We start from the raw sequence: 13,810 nt of genomic DNA, 5'->3' as shown, positions 1-13,810 counted from the left end.
GCAATGCTGCATGTCGGCTACACGTATTGCCATAAAGAGGGCTTTTGTCCCGCCGTCCCGAAATCTTTCAACAAAGCCTTCATAGAAAGAGTTCTTTTACGTTCAATCTCCACTGCGCCATGCGTTTCCGCGGTTACGCAAGAGAACGACGCAAAATGCACAAACGGACGCTCAAAAGTTGCGCTCTAAACGAGCTTTGTATATAAAGGGTAGAATATGAAAATGTGTAGATCGAGGTGTTCTTAATTCCAATGCACTTTAAAAGGGTACGGACCCACACTATTTTAGGCCCTTCATTTGCATTGCGCAAGATAAAATCCCGGGACCTCTAAACCTTTAAAAAAGCACTTCAAAGTACCATAGAGTCCTAAATAATATATTGCAATTGCTTTTTCTGCTTTTTATACAGTCAGTTTCAATTTTGTGTTCATGGAGGTCACTGTGCCGTGACCTTATGACACAAAAGGTGGTCACCTGGGACAAGGAAATCTAGACATTTTAACGCTCACTACATCGGGTCGCATCGAGCGCGTGCGCCCGCACGTATACACACCTACTCAAATACAGTCGCACGCACGCACGCCACACACTCAGAAAAAGAGACGAACGCGCTTTTGCCTTGTCGGCAGAATCGCTGTTAGAAGGCGCCCCCCTATGCTCAAACAGAGTCCCGGCTCCCACCCCCTTCATTTCCTGCACCCTTTGTCGACCGAACAGAGAAAAGCGCATTCGCAGCTCGCGGTCTTCACTTGTGGCGGCAGTCTGAACTGAGCGTGGTGCAGGTACGGCAGTCAAGCAGACGTAAGCAAAAAAGGCCGCGTACAGGACGGTTGTATGCGGGCCCCTCGTGTTCTGCAACGCGCATGTGACGGAATCGCTTCTTTATTTTCTTTTTTTTTCTTTTGCACAAATCTCCTGATTGGAATAGGGCGAGGCGTATTGATCGCCAGCTGATTAGCGAGATCTAGTTAGCGCGGCCAATGCCAAAAGTGTCCGCCTGAGCAAGTTACGCGGCCCCGGTGCCAAGGGGACGAGTAACGAAGGCTGACGCTCTCATCAGCGTCCGACTCGGCATAGCCGCGTGCAGCGACGTCAAATGTGCGCGCGTCTCGCCTTTTCTCACTCGCACCTGCGTTGTATTTCTTTTTCTTAAATAACTCAGGCTCTGGTTACGCACTGCAGTTCATTACGAAGGCTGTAATGTCACTGACGATGAGAAGCAAAATCGGGGGACAAAGTATAAGCTGATGAAATTATCCTTGTTGCAGATGAGCATCTTTCTCTCTCTCTCTCTCTGTATATATATATATATATATATATATATATATATATGCGCCCCCCTCCCATATGGATATGTGGGGGGGGGGGGGGGGCAAGAAAAGGGATCCTCCTGTCAAGTGATCGATCGATTCGAAGCCACTGCAAGTAGTGTGGCGAGGTGTGCGACTGGGATCGCCTAAAGGCGATTAAAACTGATAAAGACACTAACGAAGTGCCATATCTTTCTTTGTGTCTAATTACAATTAATTTGTAGGTCGTAAGTGAGTTAGCGCTCGAGAACAAGAGCGAAGGCAGCGAAGTGTGGGTATGAGAGACTGATCAGAAAATTAATAGTAATCGTAAGTATCCAGCGCGGCTGCCCGTACCGAAATGCTTTGCTCCTAAAAGCGAAATTATAGAGCCCAGCTGCAAGATAATCTATGGGGCTACTAAGGGCGAAAATTTGCCGTTAAACTGTTATGCTTGAGATTTGCCGCGTGTAGTAGATATAAAATTATCATCATCATGAACCGGCACGTGCTCTCTTCGTCCTCTTCTTTATGTTCGCCCTCTTCTGCTTCGCTTCCAGAACACGTGCGCGATTTGTCCAGCATGGAATGCAATAACTCTGATGGGCGAGAGAATGAGTACAGAGAGAGAGAGAGAAAGAGAAAGAGAGAAATCCTTGGCGAAAAAAATTCTTAGCGGGTCGAGATTCGAACCCACGGTCCGAAGGCGAGCGTCGTAACCACTCGGCTATCTAGGCACGCTAGCAGAGTATAGCAGTGCATAGCTTTATAGAATATTGTATAGCAAGGGGATGGGAAAGGCAAGTGAGGGTGAGGAGGAGAGAAAGAGGGGGAGAGTGAAGCACAGCATAGAGATGTATAATGGAAAAGAGGGAAGTGAGGTTGAGGACAGAAACGAGGAGGGGAACGACACCAACTTTTTTTAACGCTAGAAGTAGAGCGGCAGCAGAGAGGCACGGAAGGCTAGCCTATCGCGTTCCTGACTTCTGGAAACATGCACGAAGGAGCTAGCCATTTTCTTTTTTTCTCGCGAATAGTAAGCTTTAGTGCAGCCAGTAATCGTTTATAGTGGACAGCCATTTATTTCTACTTTCTAACTGATGCTCATCAAGAAGAACTTGTACAGAAAAAGCTTCTTCCACGCCACAAATGCGCTCATGCTCTACCGCTTTGCCTACTTGGCAACTTTTCTTTTTCCTGCGAACCTTGACACACTGCAGAATCTACGCGCATTAGCTTCCTCTTTACTTAATCGTAAATAATCCCGGTTTCTGGGGCATTCAGGGGCGGCCACAATGCGAGCAATATAGTTGTTCTCATCGGAACCAGTAGCGCCCTCTTCTTTGCGCTTCGCTAACTGGTAGCCATAAAGTCTCTCCTCTGTCTCTCTCTCTCTCTTTTTTTTTTTTGCTTCGTTATCGATAAAACGAATCATTTAATAAACATACCTCGCACGCTGTGACAGCCCACATTTTGTTAAAGCACGGACCCTCAATGTGCAAGCGGACACTCGCAAAACCTCCCTGCCTTTCTATCTATTGCTCCACCTTCTCCTCCGCTTCGCACGTAAAAGCAAATATGTATATTAACAGTACTGGTGCCTTCACGAACGAGTTGGCGAAAATGAGAGAAGTGGCAGCGCCCACGAGCAACGGTACCGCTGATGCGTTCAAGCATCTCCGCGGCGCACTTCGTGAGCGTACATTCGTCAGAGAACTTTGGTCTCGAGGGGCGCATTCGCGGCGGCGGCCGTGAGTTCGCAAAATATGTTTGTCGTTACCCGGCGCCTTGGTTATCGTCTGGCTGGCTGGTCGGTAACCACTCTAACTAACCATTCTCTAACGGCTCCGTTAACCGCATTCACACGTTCACACCTAGTTTTCACCTAGCGAATACGAAGACGTATGAAATGATCTCTCGTGCGCGCCTTTATCGTCATTCACGGTTGGGCTCCACGTGGGGTTCATATATATATTCAGTCTTTCCGTGTTTTCTTTCAAATACGCTGGCTCGCATAGTCAGTGATATAAGCTCACAATGCAGATGTTGCGTGAGCGAGCAAACTGAGTACTGTGCACCATCGTCTATAGCCATTGAAAAAGCTAAATAAAAGCTATTTATAGCTTTGTTGTTCAGTATTCGCAACTTCACGTTTTGTCGGTGGCTTCCTCAAAACCCCGAGTGACAACACAAGATTGTAAAGTTCAGAGGGATATGGTCTCATCGACTTGCTATACAGCGTCCCACCTCGCATATTCCAACCGAATGTAAGTAGCCGAGCCAGGAAAGAGCGCAGTGGAATAATGGCAAAGATACAGCTTGCATCGATATCTATTTCGAAGAATACCCTCGGTGAAATGAAAGTAAGAAAAATGAAATAGAGCAACGCACTGAAAATCAAAGAAAGTATTCAAGAAACGCAAAAAAAAAGGATATCGCATCAGCGTTTGTAGGGTATCCGCCCAGTTATTAATGACGGTCACACATACGAAGAAAAAGAAACAATGTTTTGGCGGTTCGAGCAGCCTGTCCGTTCTTGCTTCAAAGCGTAAAAAAAGATGACAGATAGCTCGAGCCTGAAATAGCTCCAGCAGTGCACACCAGACCGTCATCTCGCTTGCGAACAGAAGTGACAAATGCGTGGTCAATAACACAAAACATGCCCCACGTCCTCGGATAACCTTCACGATAGACACAACAACGGGTGTACGCCTCTCAGACGTTGTCCTAAAAAAAAAACGCAAGTGCCTCGTTGCGCGAAATTAAAAAATTTAAATGAGTTACGGAAATTGTATATTTTCTTCGTGTTCAGACATGGAGGAACCCGGAGATGGCAAGTAGCGACAGTGACTGCGTTAGAAGAGGTACTTCGGGGTCTTTCGCTAGTCGAAAAAAGAAGGAAAAGCTTCCTGTCGCGGGACAAGAGAAAACGTCATTTCTTGGAAGTGACTTTTCATGTTATATCTTTTACGACTTTGATAATAGAGTATGTAGGCACACTGCACCCATCCTCACTGCACTGCTTGCGTACACACGCAGTTCGTTCAAGCCATTGCTGTTGAGGGTATATTCAAAAAAAAAAAAAAAGATGGCTTAGACCATAATAGTGTTACCTCTCACGTGTCGCAGCTAAGCCCACGAGGTTTTCAGCTTATTAATGGTGGGCGACGTCTTGTGTCTTGAAATTAACTCAAGCTACTGTGAGAACAAGCAGTTGAGAACGTGACACGCTGTCAATTGAGCTATCGCTCTTTACAACCGAGGAAACGCTAGAAAATGATTCCAGGTTAAAATCTGTCGAACGTAGCTTCACAGAGCCACACAAGCCTCTCCTTGGCAGTTTGACGACAACTTATAAAACAAAATACATGACAGGATTAACACCCCATAATTCACTTTAGAGTTTAAAGTGCTGTCGGTTCTGAAAGTTTATGGCGCAAGATATCTGCGATAAGGCCGAATTTTCCTAGACGGCTTAGAATAAAGAGTTGCGCGCAGCCTGTAGTTGATGCGTGTGACAAACACAGTTTTGTTTTCTATGAGAGGCTGCATGACTGCTGAGGTGTGTTAATATAGTACTTTTTCACGCAACGCGCACCCCGTGAACTTATTACGGTGACTCTTAAGTAGAAAGTAAAAAGCATGAAGTACAGCTCGCATACTCTCTCTTGAAGCTTCTAAGTTAACAGAGCAACTGAAAAGTAGGCACATTAATGTTCCTAGAACATTTATGTAATGCAGTGTACTAAGAGCGAAATGTATATAATTTATATTTATAGAAAGCAATATTGTAATGAATAAGAAAAACCAGTAAGCGCTGACAAAGTGGTCCCGATACAGCTGAGGCCTGCAGTGGACTGTGTACATATTTGTATTGTGTATACGGAAAATATATTTATGAATAATTTATAGTCAGATTGGATCAAGTAATGTGCCAAGTGTCATTATGTCGGACGCACATAAAAGCACTATCAGAGCGATCCGATAAATGAGATGTAATCTTTCATTGCATCACCTGAGTAATGCAGGGCTTCAAGGTGTGGCACTCCATGCACGTACATGAGCATTTCATGTACATGAAACTAATTTTCTTTTGGTGAGAGACGTGGAAAGCAAAGAATACGGCGGACAACCTTCTACTGCACTGTGAAACTTCTTTTGCGCATTCGTCTGGGTCGTGGTTGCCTGAAGTATAGCCATAAATAATGAATATGAGATGCAAACAACCCCTCGAATACTTCAAGTATGATATATATATATATATATATATATATATATATATATATATATATATATATATATATATATATATATATATATATATATATATCGGTAGCAGAGATCTACATTGTGGCTGTATAGTTCCCAAAAGCAACGTAAAGCTCTGCCACACATTATTTAATGTGAATATATCCTATTTTATCTTTCAAGAGATAACTCCTGATATATTTCGTTCATTTATAATGTCAATTTCTGTTTTTTTCGTAATTTATGGTATAGTGAAATTTAAGGGGCCTACGTATTCTTGGAAAATAGTAACCCTCATTTTCGAAGGACTAAGCTTAATGTTTCTGGGTTTTTATTGGGTAAAAGAAGTTATAATGTGTCATGGATATTTAGCAACGAAAATAGAAAGTGCACCTTTTGTGACGTGCTTGTCACTAGACTTGCAGCATCGTTATGCAGCACAATCACTTCCCTTCTTTTCATGTAACTGGATACAATCTGGACTTAAAACCCAATGTGCAATAGACATGGACCATAGCAGGCATCAGATATTCTTGCGCATGTCTTAACTGTATTCCGGATAAGTCAGCGCATCTAACTGTTTACTGTTATCTAAGTTTATAAGAAGATCTATAGAGTTCGGGATCGTCTACCGGTGCAACACAGGGGCCCTCAACTGAGCTGCTGAGATAAATCATTCGCATGAACATTCATAGCACTTGCCGATATCGAACACTGTTAGTGCAATAGAAGTACGCGAGAAGCATATCGCATGATTGAGCATCGTGTCTTTCCTGGCGTCAAAATTTTTGTAGTAGACAGATTTGTATACCAAATTGTTCGAATTTTTTTTAAATTCTACCCTCCTGTCTTACTCTGTCAAGAGCATCTTCGCAGCAAGTTTTCTTTTTCTTCTTTTCCAAGTATTGTCGGAAAAAGTACAGAGATCACGAACAATGGAATGGCGCCAAGTGTACCGGCGATTTCTTCGCGAAGAAGCGCCGCTCTCCAAATCAGAACATCGGCGATACTAAAGGACGCGGAAGGAAGAGATGGATTCGGAATGAGAAATATTCCAGTAAAAGTATCCCGGATCTATGCCCGCACCGCTGTCGTCCCCATTTTGCTGTGTGTGCTTTTCCCAACTAAATTTCTATATATATTTCTGCTCGATCCCTAACGTTCGCCCTTCGTGATTCGTTTTGCAGACGCAGAAACAGAAGCTGGCTCTCCTGCACTTGGCTATCTGTCACGCTGGTGAGTGCTTCTTCCGTGCTACCTTTATTCTTTTTCCACTGTAGCAGACAAACGGGGGCGGTGTGGCATAAGAAGAGAGCTTGGAAGAAAAGGATGGGAAGGAGAGAGAGCTGCTCCTTTATCTTCGGCACAAAGTGCTATCCGACTGTCTTATTGTTTCATTTAGATCGCCGAACGGTCGACTGCGTCTGACTCAGCCTTGCACGTCTCGGGGATGAGAAGAGCAGAGCCAGTGTTCGTCTGTCTGGGCTTCTATAGCTTCTTCGTATATGACTGCTATTAAAGTGTATCTTATGTGTTTTTTTTTTTCGTTTTTTTAGATTAACCCCACAAACTGCCCAAAAAGACAGTTCGAATCTTTTTCTCTACAACGATTCCCGAATGGCTTAACGAAAGCGCTGCTACGATTGGCTTTTGTAGGAGAAATAAAAGAAAAGAGATAATCGCGCAGGCCACTGAAGCTACAGCCGAGTCATAGTCTCACCTTGTAGCATTGTCGCCGATAGAAGTACCTACACAATCCCTCGCTAGTGCGCCAAGAATGCCCGGCCAATGTTACGAGAGTTGGGTTTCGGCGTTATCGTCTGAACTGTCTTTAGAGCACTTGTTGAAGGTTAGGACGTCACATAAAGAAGCCTATATTTAGGCTGTCGTACAGTCTGAAGCTTGGACGACACGGTAGTGTAGTATGTTTGCTCTCAGACGGTGAACAAGCTGATTCTGGCCGTGTAATGCCGAGTCCCCTTCATAAGTGAGACATGTGTCACTTTCCGAGATGGCTGCTTCATCCGGGTCGCTATTTGGGCTGGCTTGACGAGACAAATCGATTGGGTTGCGCAGCGGTTCCTCCTATGGTAACTAGGCTTTCGTAGGATGCTGATCGCTGTCACAAAGTGTCGCGTGCTGTACTATTTGCTATTGACGCGAGCCTCTCGTTCGCAAGAATTTGGCGAACGTTTCCAGAAAAAAAACCCCCTCCCCCACCCCTCAAAAAGAAAAAGAAAGAGCAGGTCCAAGGCAATTTAAATCCGCTGCTCCCGCGAGGGAAATGTGCACAGGCATCCGCAGAACTTTTTGCAGTGGGGGAGGGGGCGTCCAGAGTTGGCAGCCTTTCTTTCATTTTAAAAGGGTATGGGTTTGAGCTTGTTGGTAAGGCCTTCATGGGTTCGAAACAGCGCGAAATAACGGGGACACAGAAAGAAAGAGACGGGACCAAGCGCTGAGCTATCAACAACGTTTTTTATTTATTTATTTGTGCGAACACGAATAAATACGCTCTTCGCATGAGAGAAGGGGGAGGGGAATTGAAAAAGCGCATGCGCTGTACCCTATACAACGCATCAAATTGACGGGGCATATAGCTAATCTCTATCGAAGGTAAACTGATACATGCTGACCCAACGTTATGCATTGCGAAGGCTTCATAGATTTCTCGGGCTCGTGTTCGCACAAATAAAAAAAGAACGTTGTTGGTAGCCCAGCGCTTGGTCCCGTCTGTTTCTTTCTGTGTCCTCGTTATTTTCGCGCTGTTTCGAACCCATGATTTCTTTCACTGCCGTGACATGACCGGCAAGATTAGTCAATAGTGTGTAACCTGCAAAGTTGGCTGGCAATCCTCAAGGCCATTTAACACGGATATGCGGGACCTGAGTGTGCTAATCAAGCTGTGTAGCTTATCGCAACTGCATGGAAAAATATTATCCGAAATACCAGGGGGGAGCTCCCCCTTGCCGCCCCCACCCCCACCCACCCTACGGTCGCCCATGAAAATGCGTAAAAACTGCCCGCGCTATGAAGTACAACTTGATCGGTCCCTGAGGTCACTGCTTTGTATGTTTGTTTCTCTGAAAGAAGAGCAAATACGCCCACTGCTGCTTAATAGCATTTAATAAAGATTATAGCAAATGACGCCAGAGAACACAAGGTACAAGAAATTGGATCGTTTTGTGATCGTCTCCGTCTTTCTTTTCTTCGTCCTCGTGCTCTTTTTGCTGACAGCCCAAATTGCTTTTATGCGTTGTGGTACTTGTCACCTTGGGAGTGACTCATCGCAGCTTTTCTTGACCCCGACCAGCCCGTTCTTATTAATGTTCTTTTGCGGACAGCGGGGTATGAGCTAGATAACGGGCCAATAGCGTTCGTTCATCACGTATGGCATCAAAATATTATTATCAGAGCGAGTAATTCTGCGTGGGGTCGAAACAACGACCTTGTGTATACTACAAGTTCGTAGTTCTATCCGCTATACGCCACATCTGTTGCTTTCATTAAGCTTTCCTAATTATCTCTGAAAATAATATAGATAACACATGGAGAAACGCGACAACTAAAATTGAACACACCCCACCCATATTAAAGTGACAGCGCATTCTCTACGCGAAAGCACTTATAATACTATAATTCACTGGGCTCTGGCAAATGCTGACGACTTTCCGTAGAGCTCACGTCGGTCACCATGTACCACAACATTGATCGAAACATGACTGGCGCGTATGCATGCATCGCAACGCGTCGAGTTTTCTTCCTTCTTCATTGACGAGTGCCCGTATAACGCAGCACGTGCTGTCTCCGAAGTTCACAATTTCGTGAACCATAATCACTTGAGCTTTAACGTATCGAGGCATCTCTGACTCACAACTGCTGCACGCGTTCATTGTGTTCAGCGATTAAAAACAAAGTAACTGGTGCTCCCAGTGTTCTTCTTGTCCACTGTTCTAATTAATCGACCATTATCCTGTCATGGACGGTTGACAACGCAGGCGCGTCCGCCCCTGTATATGCTCGTCATTATCCATAGGTGCGCTCGAGAGGCAATCAAAAGCTGGGAAGAAAAAATAACACGTTGTTCGGAAGATTGGCGCGACGGCGTCGCCGTTCGACGACGCAGCGTCGTCGCCCTGAAGGCCGTTTTCCACCCTTCTCTATGCATGCATGCATGCATGCATGCATGCACGCTGCAGCCGCCGGCAAGTGCGGTGAATGACCAGCGCGCTCGGCTGCTTTCCGTGCAGCGCACGCCGGCCGGCCGCTCATCAATATGCATCCTGCCGAGGGAGGCAGCCTGTTTGCGACAATTATGCACGTCGTGTACATGGCTACTCCATGCAATGCTCCTCATCAGCGCTGAGCTGTCGCTCCGGAACCGCTCGTTGATCGCCTGTATGTGACGCGCCGCCCGAGCCGATCCGAGGTGCGCCTTGCGCCGTCGTCGGGGTACGGCGTGCTTAACCCAGCATCGGTCTCCGCAGTGCTCGGTTTCCTAGCAGTGTCTGTTATCTGCGCAGTTTTCGTGTGCGGATAATAATCATGCAAGCGAGCAGAGACGGGTCGACCCAAATATTAAACTTCCTCAGCCCGCGCCTGTGAAGTTAGTTGCTTTCTTGCAGCACTTGCACTACTTGAATGCGGGACTGCGAAAAGCAAATATATTTTATAGTTGACGGAAGTATGCGATGTTTATGCGATATAACTAGAGAACCGAGTTTACTCTCCTTCTATATACAAGGGTCGGCTTGGTTGTCCATCGACTGTAAGTGGGCCCCCGTTAGCGCAGGTTTCCGTCTGTTTCACGCGAAATCAACTAACGATTGTGTACGCTGTCTGTCAGCTCAACGGTGATAGAACGGAGCACCAGCGGTTTGACTTGCTGCAAAATAAATGACAAGGCAACGTGATTGGCTCAGCTGATGCAAATCGGTAACTGGAACGGTATTGATGTAGGTTAACTCCATGACACAACATCGTTTCAAGTGCGGCAGACGCGTCAATTTTCGTGCTACCACCGCACGAGCTCGTACATTGCCTTCTAGTAAGGACACTCTTATATACCCCGTAAATAGTATCGTTATCAAAACACAAAACAAAGTGAAGTAACTACGCCAAGCTTTGCATAGTTAAAACTAATTGAAGGCTTTACATAAAATTTGGTTAGGTTGGCTGACGCGATGAGTGCCACAAAGTACATGGGTGATATCGCATAAAAGACTTATCAAGGATAACAACGGGATGTGCTTGGAATGGTACCTAGTACGAAGCTCAGAAGAAAACAAATTCCGAAACGGATGGCTAGCTCGTCACGGCGGTGATAAGGAAGTAAGGATGACTGCGTTTATGACATCCGTGGATGCGGCCTCTTAGTGAAGCAGCCACTGTCTGTGAACTGGTGATGGCAGCTAGTGAATGCGGGGCGAGACGGCACCTAGTGATAAGACGGGTGGTCGTTGATCCAGCAACGCGTGACTTCCTTCTTCAGGTAGAACACGTCGGAGAGACACCATTAATTAAACGTGTACTTATGTGTCTCACCGTCTATCTCATGACACCTGACTACAACAGTACGTATGAGCAGTCGATAGAGCGTTTGAGATACGGCTTATAATGCGCTCATTTACAAAGGACTGCAGAACCTGCAACTGACGTGCCGGTGTGGTTGTCGAACTGGCAGCCGGTACCGCGTGACGAAAGCACCAGCTCGCTTGAAAGGGCGTGTCCTTTTCGCATGCTTGGCGCCAGTCCCTCGCCATCAGCTGCGGACGTAACTAAGCCCACTGGCCGCCCTGACAAGTGCTAACTCTATCGGGTCAATATTATATGCATGCCCTAAACGGAGGTGTTATAGTAAATGAATCCGCTCTGCATACAGTGGAAAATTGACCATGTTACAACCCAATAGAAGCAAGCAGTTTGATCTCTGTTCACTGAAAGGCGCTCGGCCGCGGCAAAAATTGCGCAACAGACTTCCCGTGTGACGCAATGCACCGTGTAACGGTAACACCATATTATGTGACTTTGTGGCGCTTTGACAGATTGCGTACGACAGCATGGTCACATAGATACTATTGTAGATATATCTTGATTGTTCTGGTTGCGTTATGAAGACAGCACTTTCGGAACAACTTTCTGGTGTTTTCAGGGCGTGTTGTCAATCGCGAAGAGAGGGTCGATGTCATTAAAGTTTGTAAACATCGGGGAGTGTACCGATCGACAACGTGTACGTATTTTGTTGCTTTCTCTTTTTTTTTTTTGTAGATCATATTTCGCGCAAGACGGCCCCCAAATTTCGACGGCTCCCAGAGGCTGTCATATATACTTCCATTAACTTGAAAAGGGTTTTTTACCGCGATATACAATAGCACTTATGTGGGATTTGGCGCTCGGCTGCTCTACTTTTATTTTTAAATGTTTAAAAAGCTCCTTATTCGAGTAAAACGGCATTCCCATAAATACGTACAGCCCCGTTTTCCAGCTTGTATCTTCAAGAGCCTCCAATAGTCGATGACCCCTAATTCCCGGTCACGTGTACATCCAAGTATAAACTTTAACCGATAGTTGAGCTACAAACTCGAGCCTGTCAAAATACGCTATTCCAGAACAGCTGGCTCACTTCCAAACTTCCTATTAAAAGAGCAAGATGCGGATGAAAGCATTTGAAAGTTTAGAGAAGCAAAAGTCAGAGGTGCCCATAAAAAAGAACGGCCGACGTTACGGTGAACTAATGTAAACAGGGCCGCCATGAGAAAATCGAACGTGCTCTTGGAGAGAGCTGCAGCGCGTTTTCAAGCTGCGTAATCGTTTTGTTCTGTGCTCTCCTTCTGTATTGCTTCTCGCTGGCTAGAAGGGTGAGGTCATCAGTTACTGTGGACACATTTATCTCTTCTTCTTCTTTTTTTTTTTTCAGCGTCCTATACTCCCAGCGGCAAGGATTTTTGCGGCCCGTTGGCTGTCTTGCCGCGGGTGGCACCCGCATCTGTGACCACCGTGACCGCCCCATCGATAACCCGCTCGCTGCCCCCTTCGTTCTGTTTCCAGCGCCCACTGCCCGCACAGGTGTCAAAGCCAACTGTTCAGAGAAAGCGGCCCTTTTCCCTTTGGTGCACGGAAGGAAGAAAGCAAAATGAACTCTCGCAAGAAGCTGACTGTGCTCTGCGTCGGACAGTGCTGCGACACGTAGCCTCCGCGAGCCGCTGCAGGGCTCCGCTCTCGGCGCAGTGTTCGCCGATGTGGTTGAATCGCTCTTCAGCCGCGACTCAGCTCAATGTACGGTTTATGAAGCCTGTTAAAAAGAGAATCAAATATAAGAATGCTATATACACATACAGAAATAACATATATATGTATATACAATATATATTACATATCTACATCTACAAGCGTCAGTTACCCCGCACTTGCCCTTCGCCCGTGTGCACGAGCCACAACTTTCCTTGTACAAATACCGATGTCGTTGATGTACGTTTGTTGCATCGTTGGATCGTTGGATCACCCGGCCCCTCTTTCACGGTCTAAATGGCCGATTTCAGACGGTGTATAGATATATCACGTGTGTGTATATGTGCATGTTAGTTCGTGGATATTTTTTGTTCACCTGTTGAGAAACGTAAGCTGTAAAAGTGATATTTGCGTAATGTGCACACAAAGGTACGGCGCTGTCGATTTTGTTAATGTTTTGAGAAAAAAAAAAACATCATTACTGTTTTGTGGGAACGTGCCTTACGCCTTTGTTTTGCTGTTTCACCATTTTATCTCCTTGCTGTGTAAATATTAAAAAAAAGTGTGTTGATATCAATAAAGTATACTTTTCGCACCGTGCCTCGTCCTTTGTCAACGCTTCGCCGAGCGTCTTCAGCTCGGCGGAGCAGCGTGACGGCGCCTCGTCGCCGCCGTCAAGTAAGCACAACAGTTACGCCAGCGTTCCTCAGCTGCTCTGTTAAAAGACATTGACACAGTACTTACGTTTACATGAATTTGGCGAAAGCAGGTCGAGCTCACCCAGCCAGACCTGACCGCGTTTACATGCATCCCGCTAAATGCGGTCTGCGTGAGGGAAACCGCCATTCTGAAGACTTGTTAACCGAACTAGAATAAGCGCTCATTCGTGCCCACCTGCAAGGGTCTATATATATTCAGGGCTCAGTGCCGCGCGGTTTATCGAAGAGCATAACCACAAACTATACTTGCCACTATTTCCCAAAAGAGGCATGAGCTTACGGCGCGTATTTCGCAGCTCACGCAGGGTGTAGAGGAGTTCCACGTCGGTA

The 13,810-nt window shown here is 45.9% G+C and overlaps 1 long non-coding RNA gene across 1 annotated transcript; it reads left to right on the top strand.

The window, feature by feature from the left end:
• Nucleotides 1-6,721: 6,721 nt before the first annotated feature.
• Nucleotides 6,722-13,356, top strand: LOC119387856 (uncharacterized). Its single transcript, XR_005182574.2, has 2 exons — nt 6,722-6,773; nt 12,451-13,356. It is a non-coding gene; the product is annotated as an uncharacterized LOC119387856 (long non-coding RNA).
• The last annotated feature ends 454 nt before the right edge of the window (nt 13,357-13,810 follow it).

This window comes from Rhipicephalus sanguineus, chromosome 1 (genome assembly GCF_013339695.2).
Source record: "Rhipicephalus sanguineus isolate Rsan-2018 chromosome 1, BIME_Rsan_1.4, whole genome shotgun sequence".
Lineage (NCBI taxonomy): Eukaryota > Metazoa > Arthropoda > Arachnida > Ixodida > Ixodidae > Rhipicephalus > Rhipicephalus sanguineus.
Note: the sequence above shows the minus strand (reverse complement) of the source record. Positions and strands in the feature narration are given on the sequence as shown.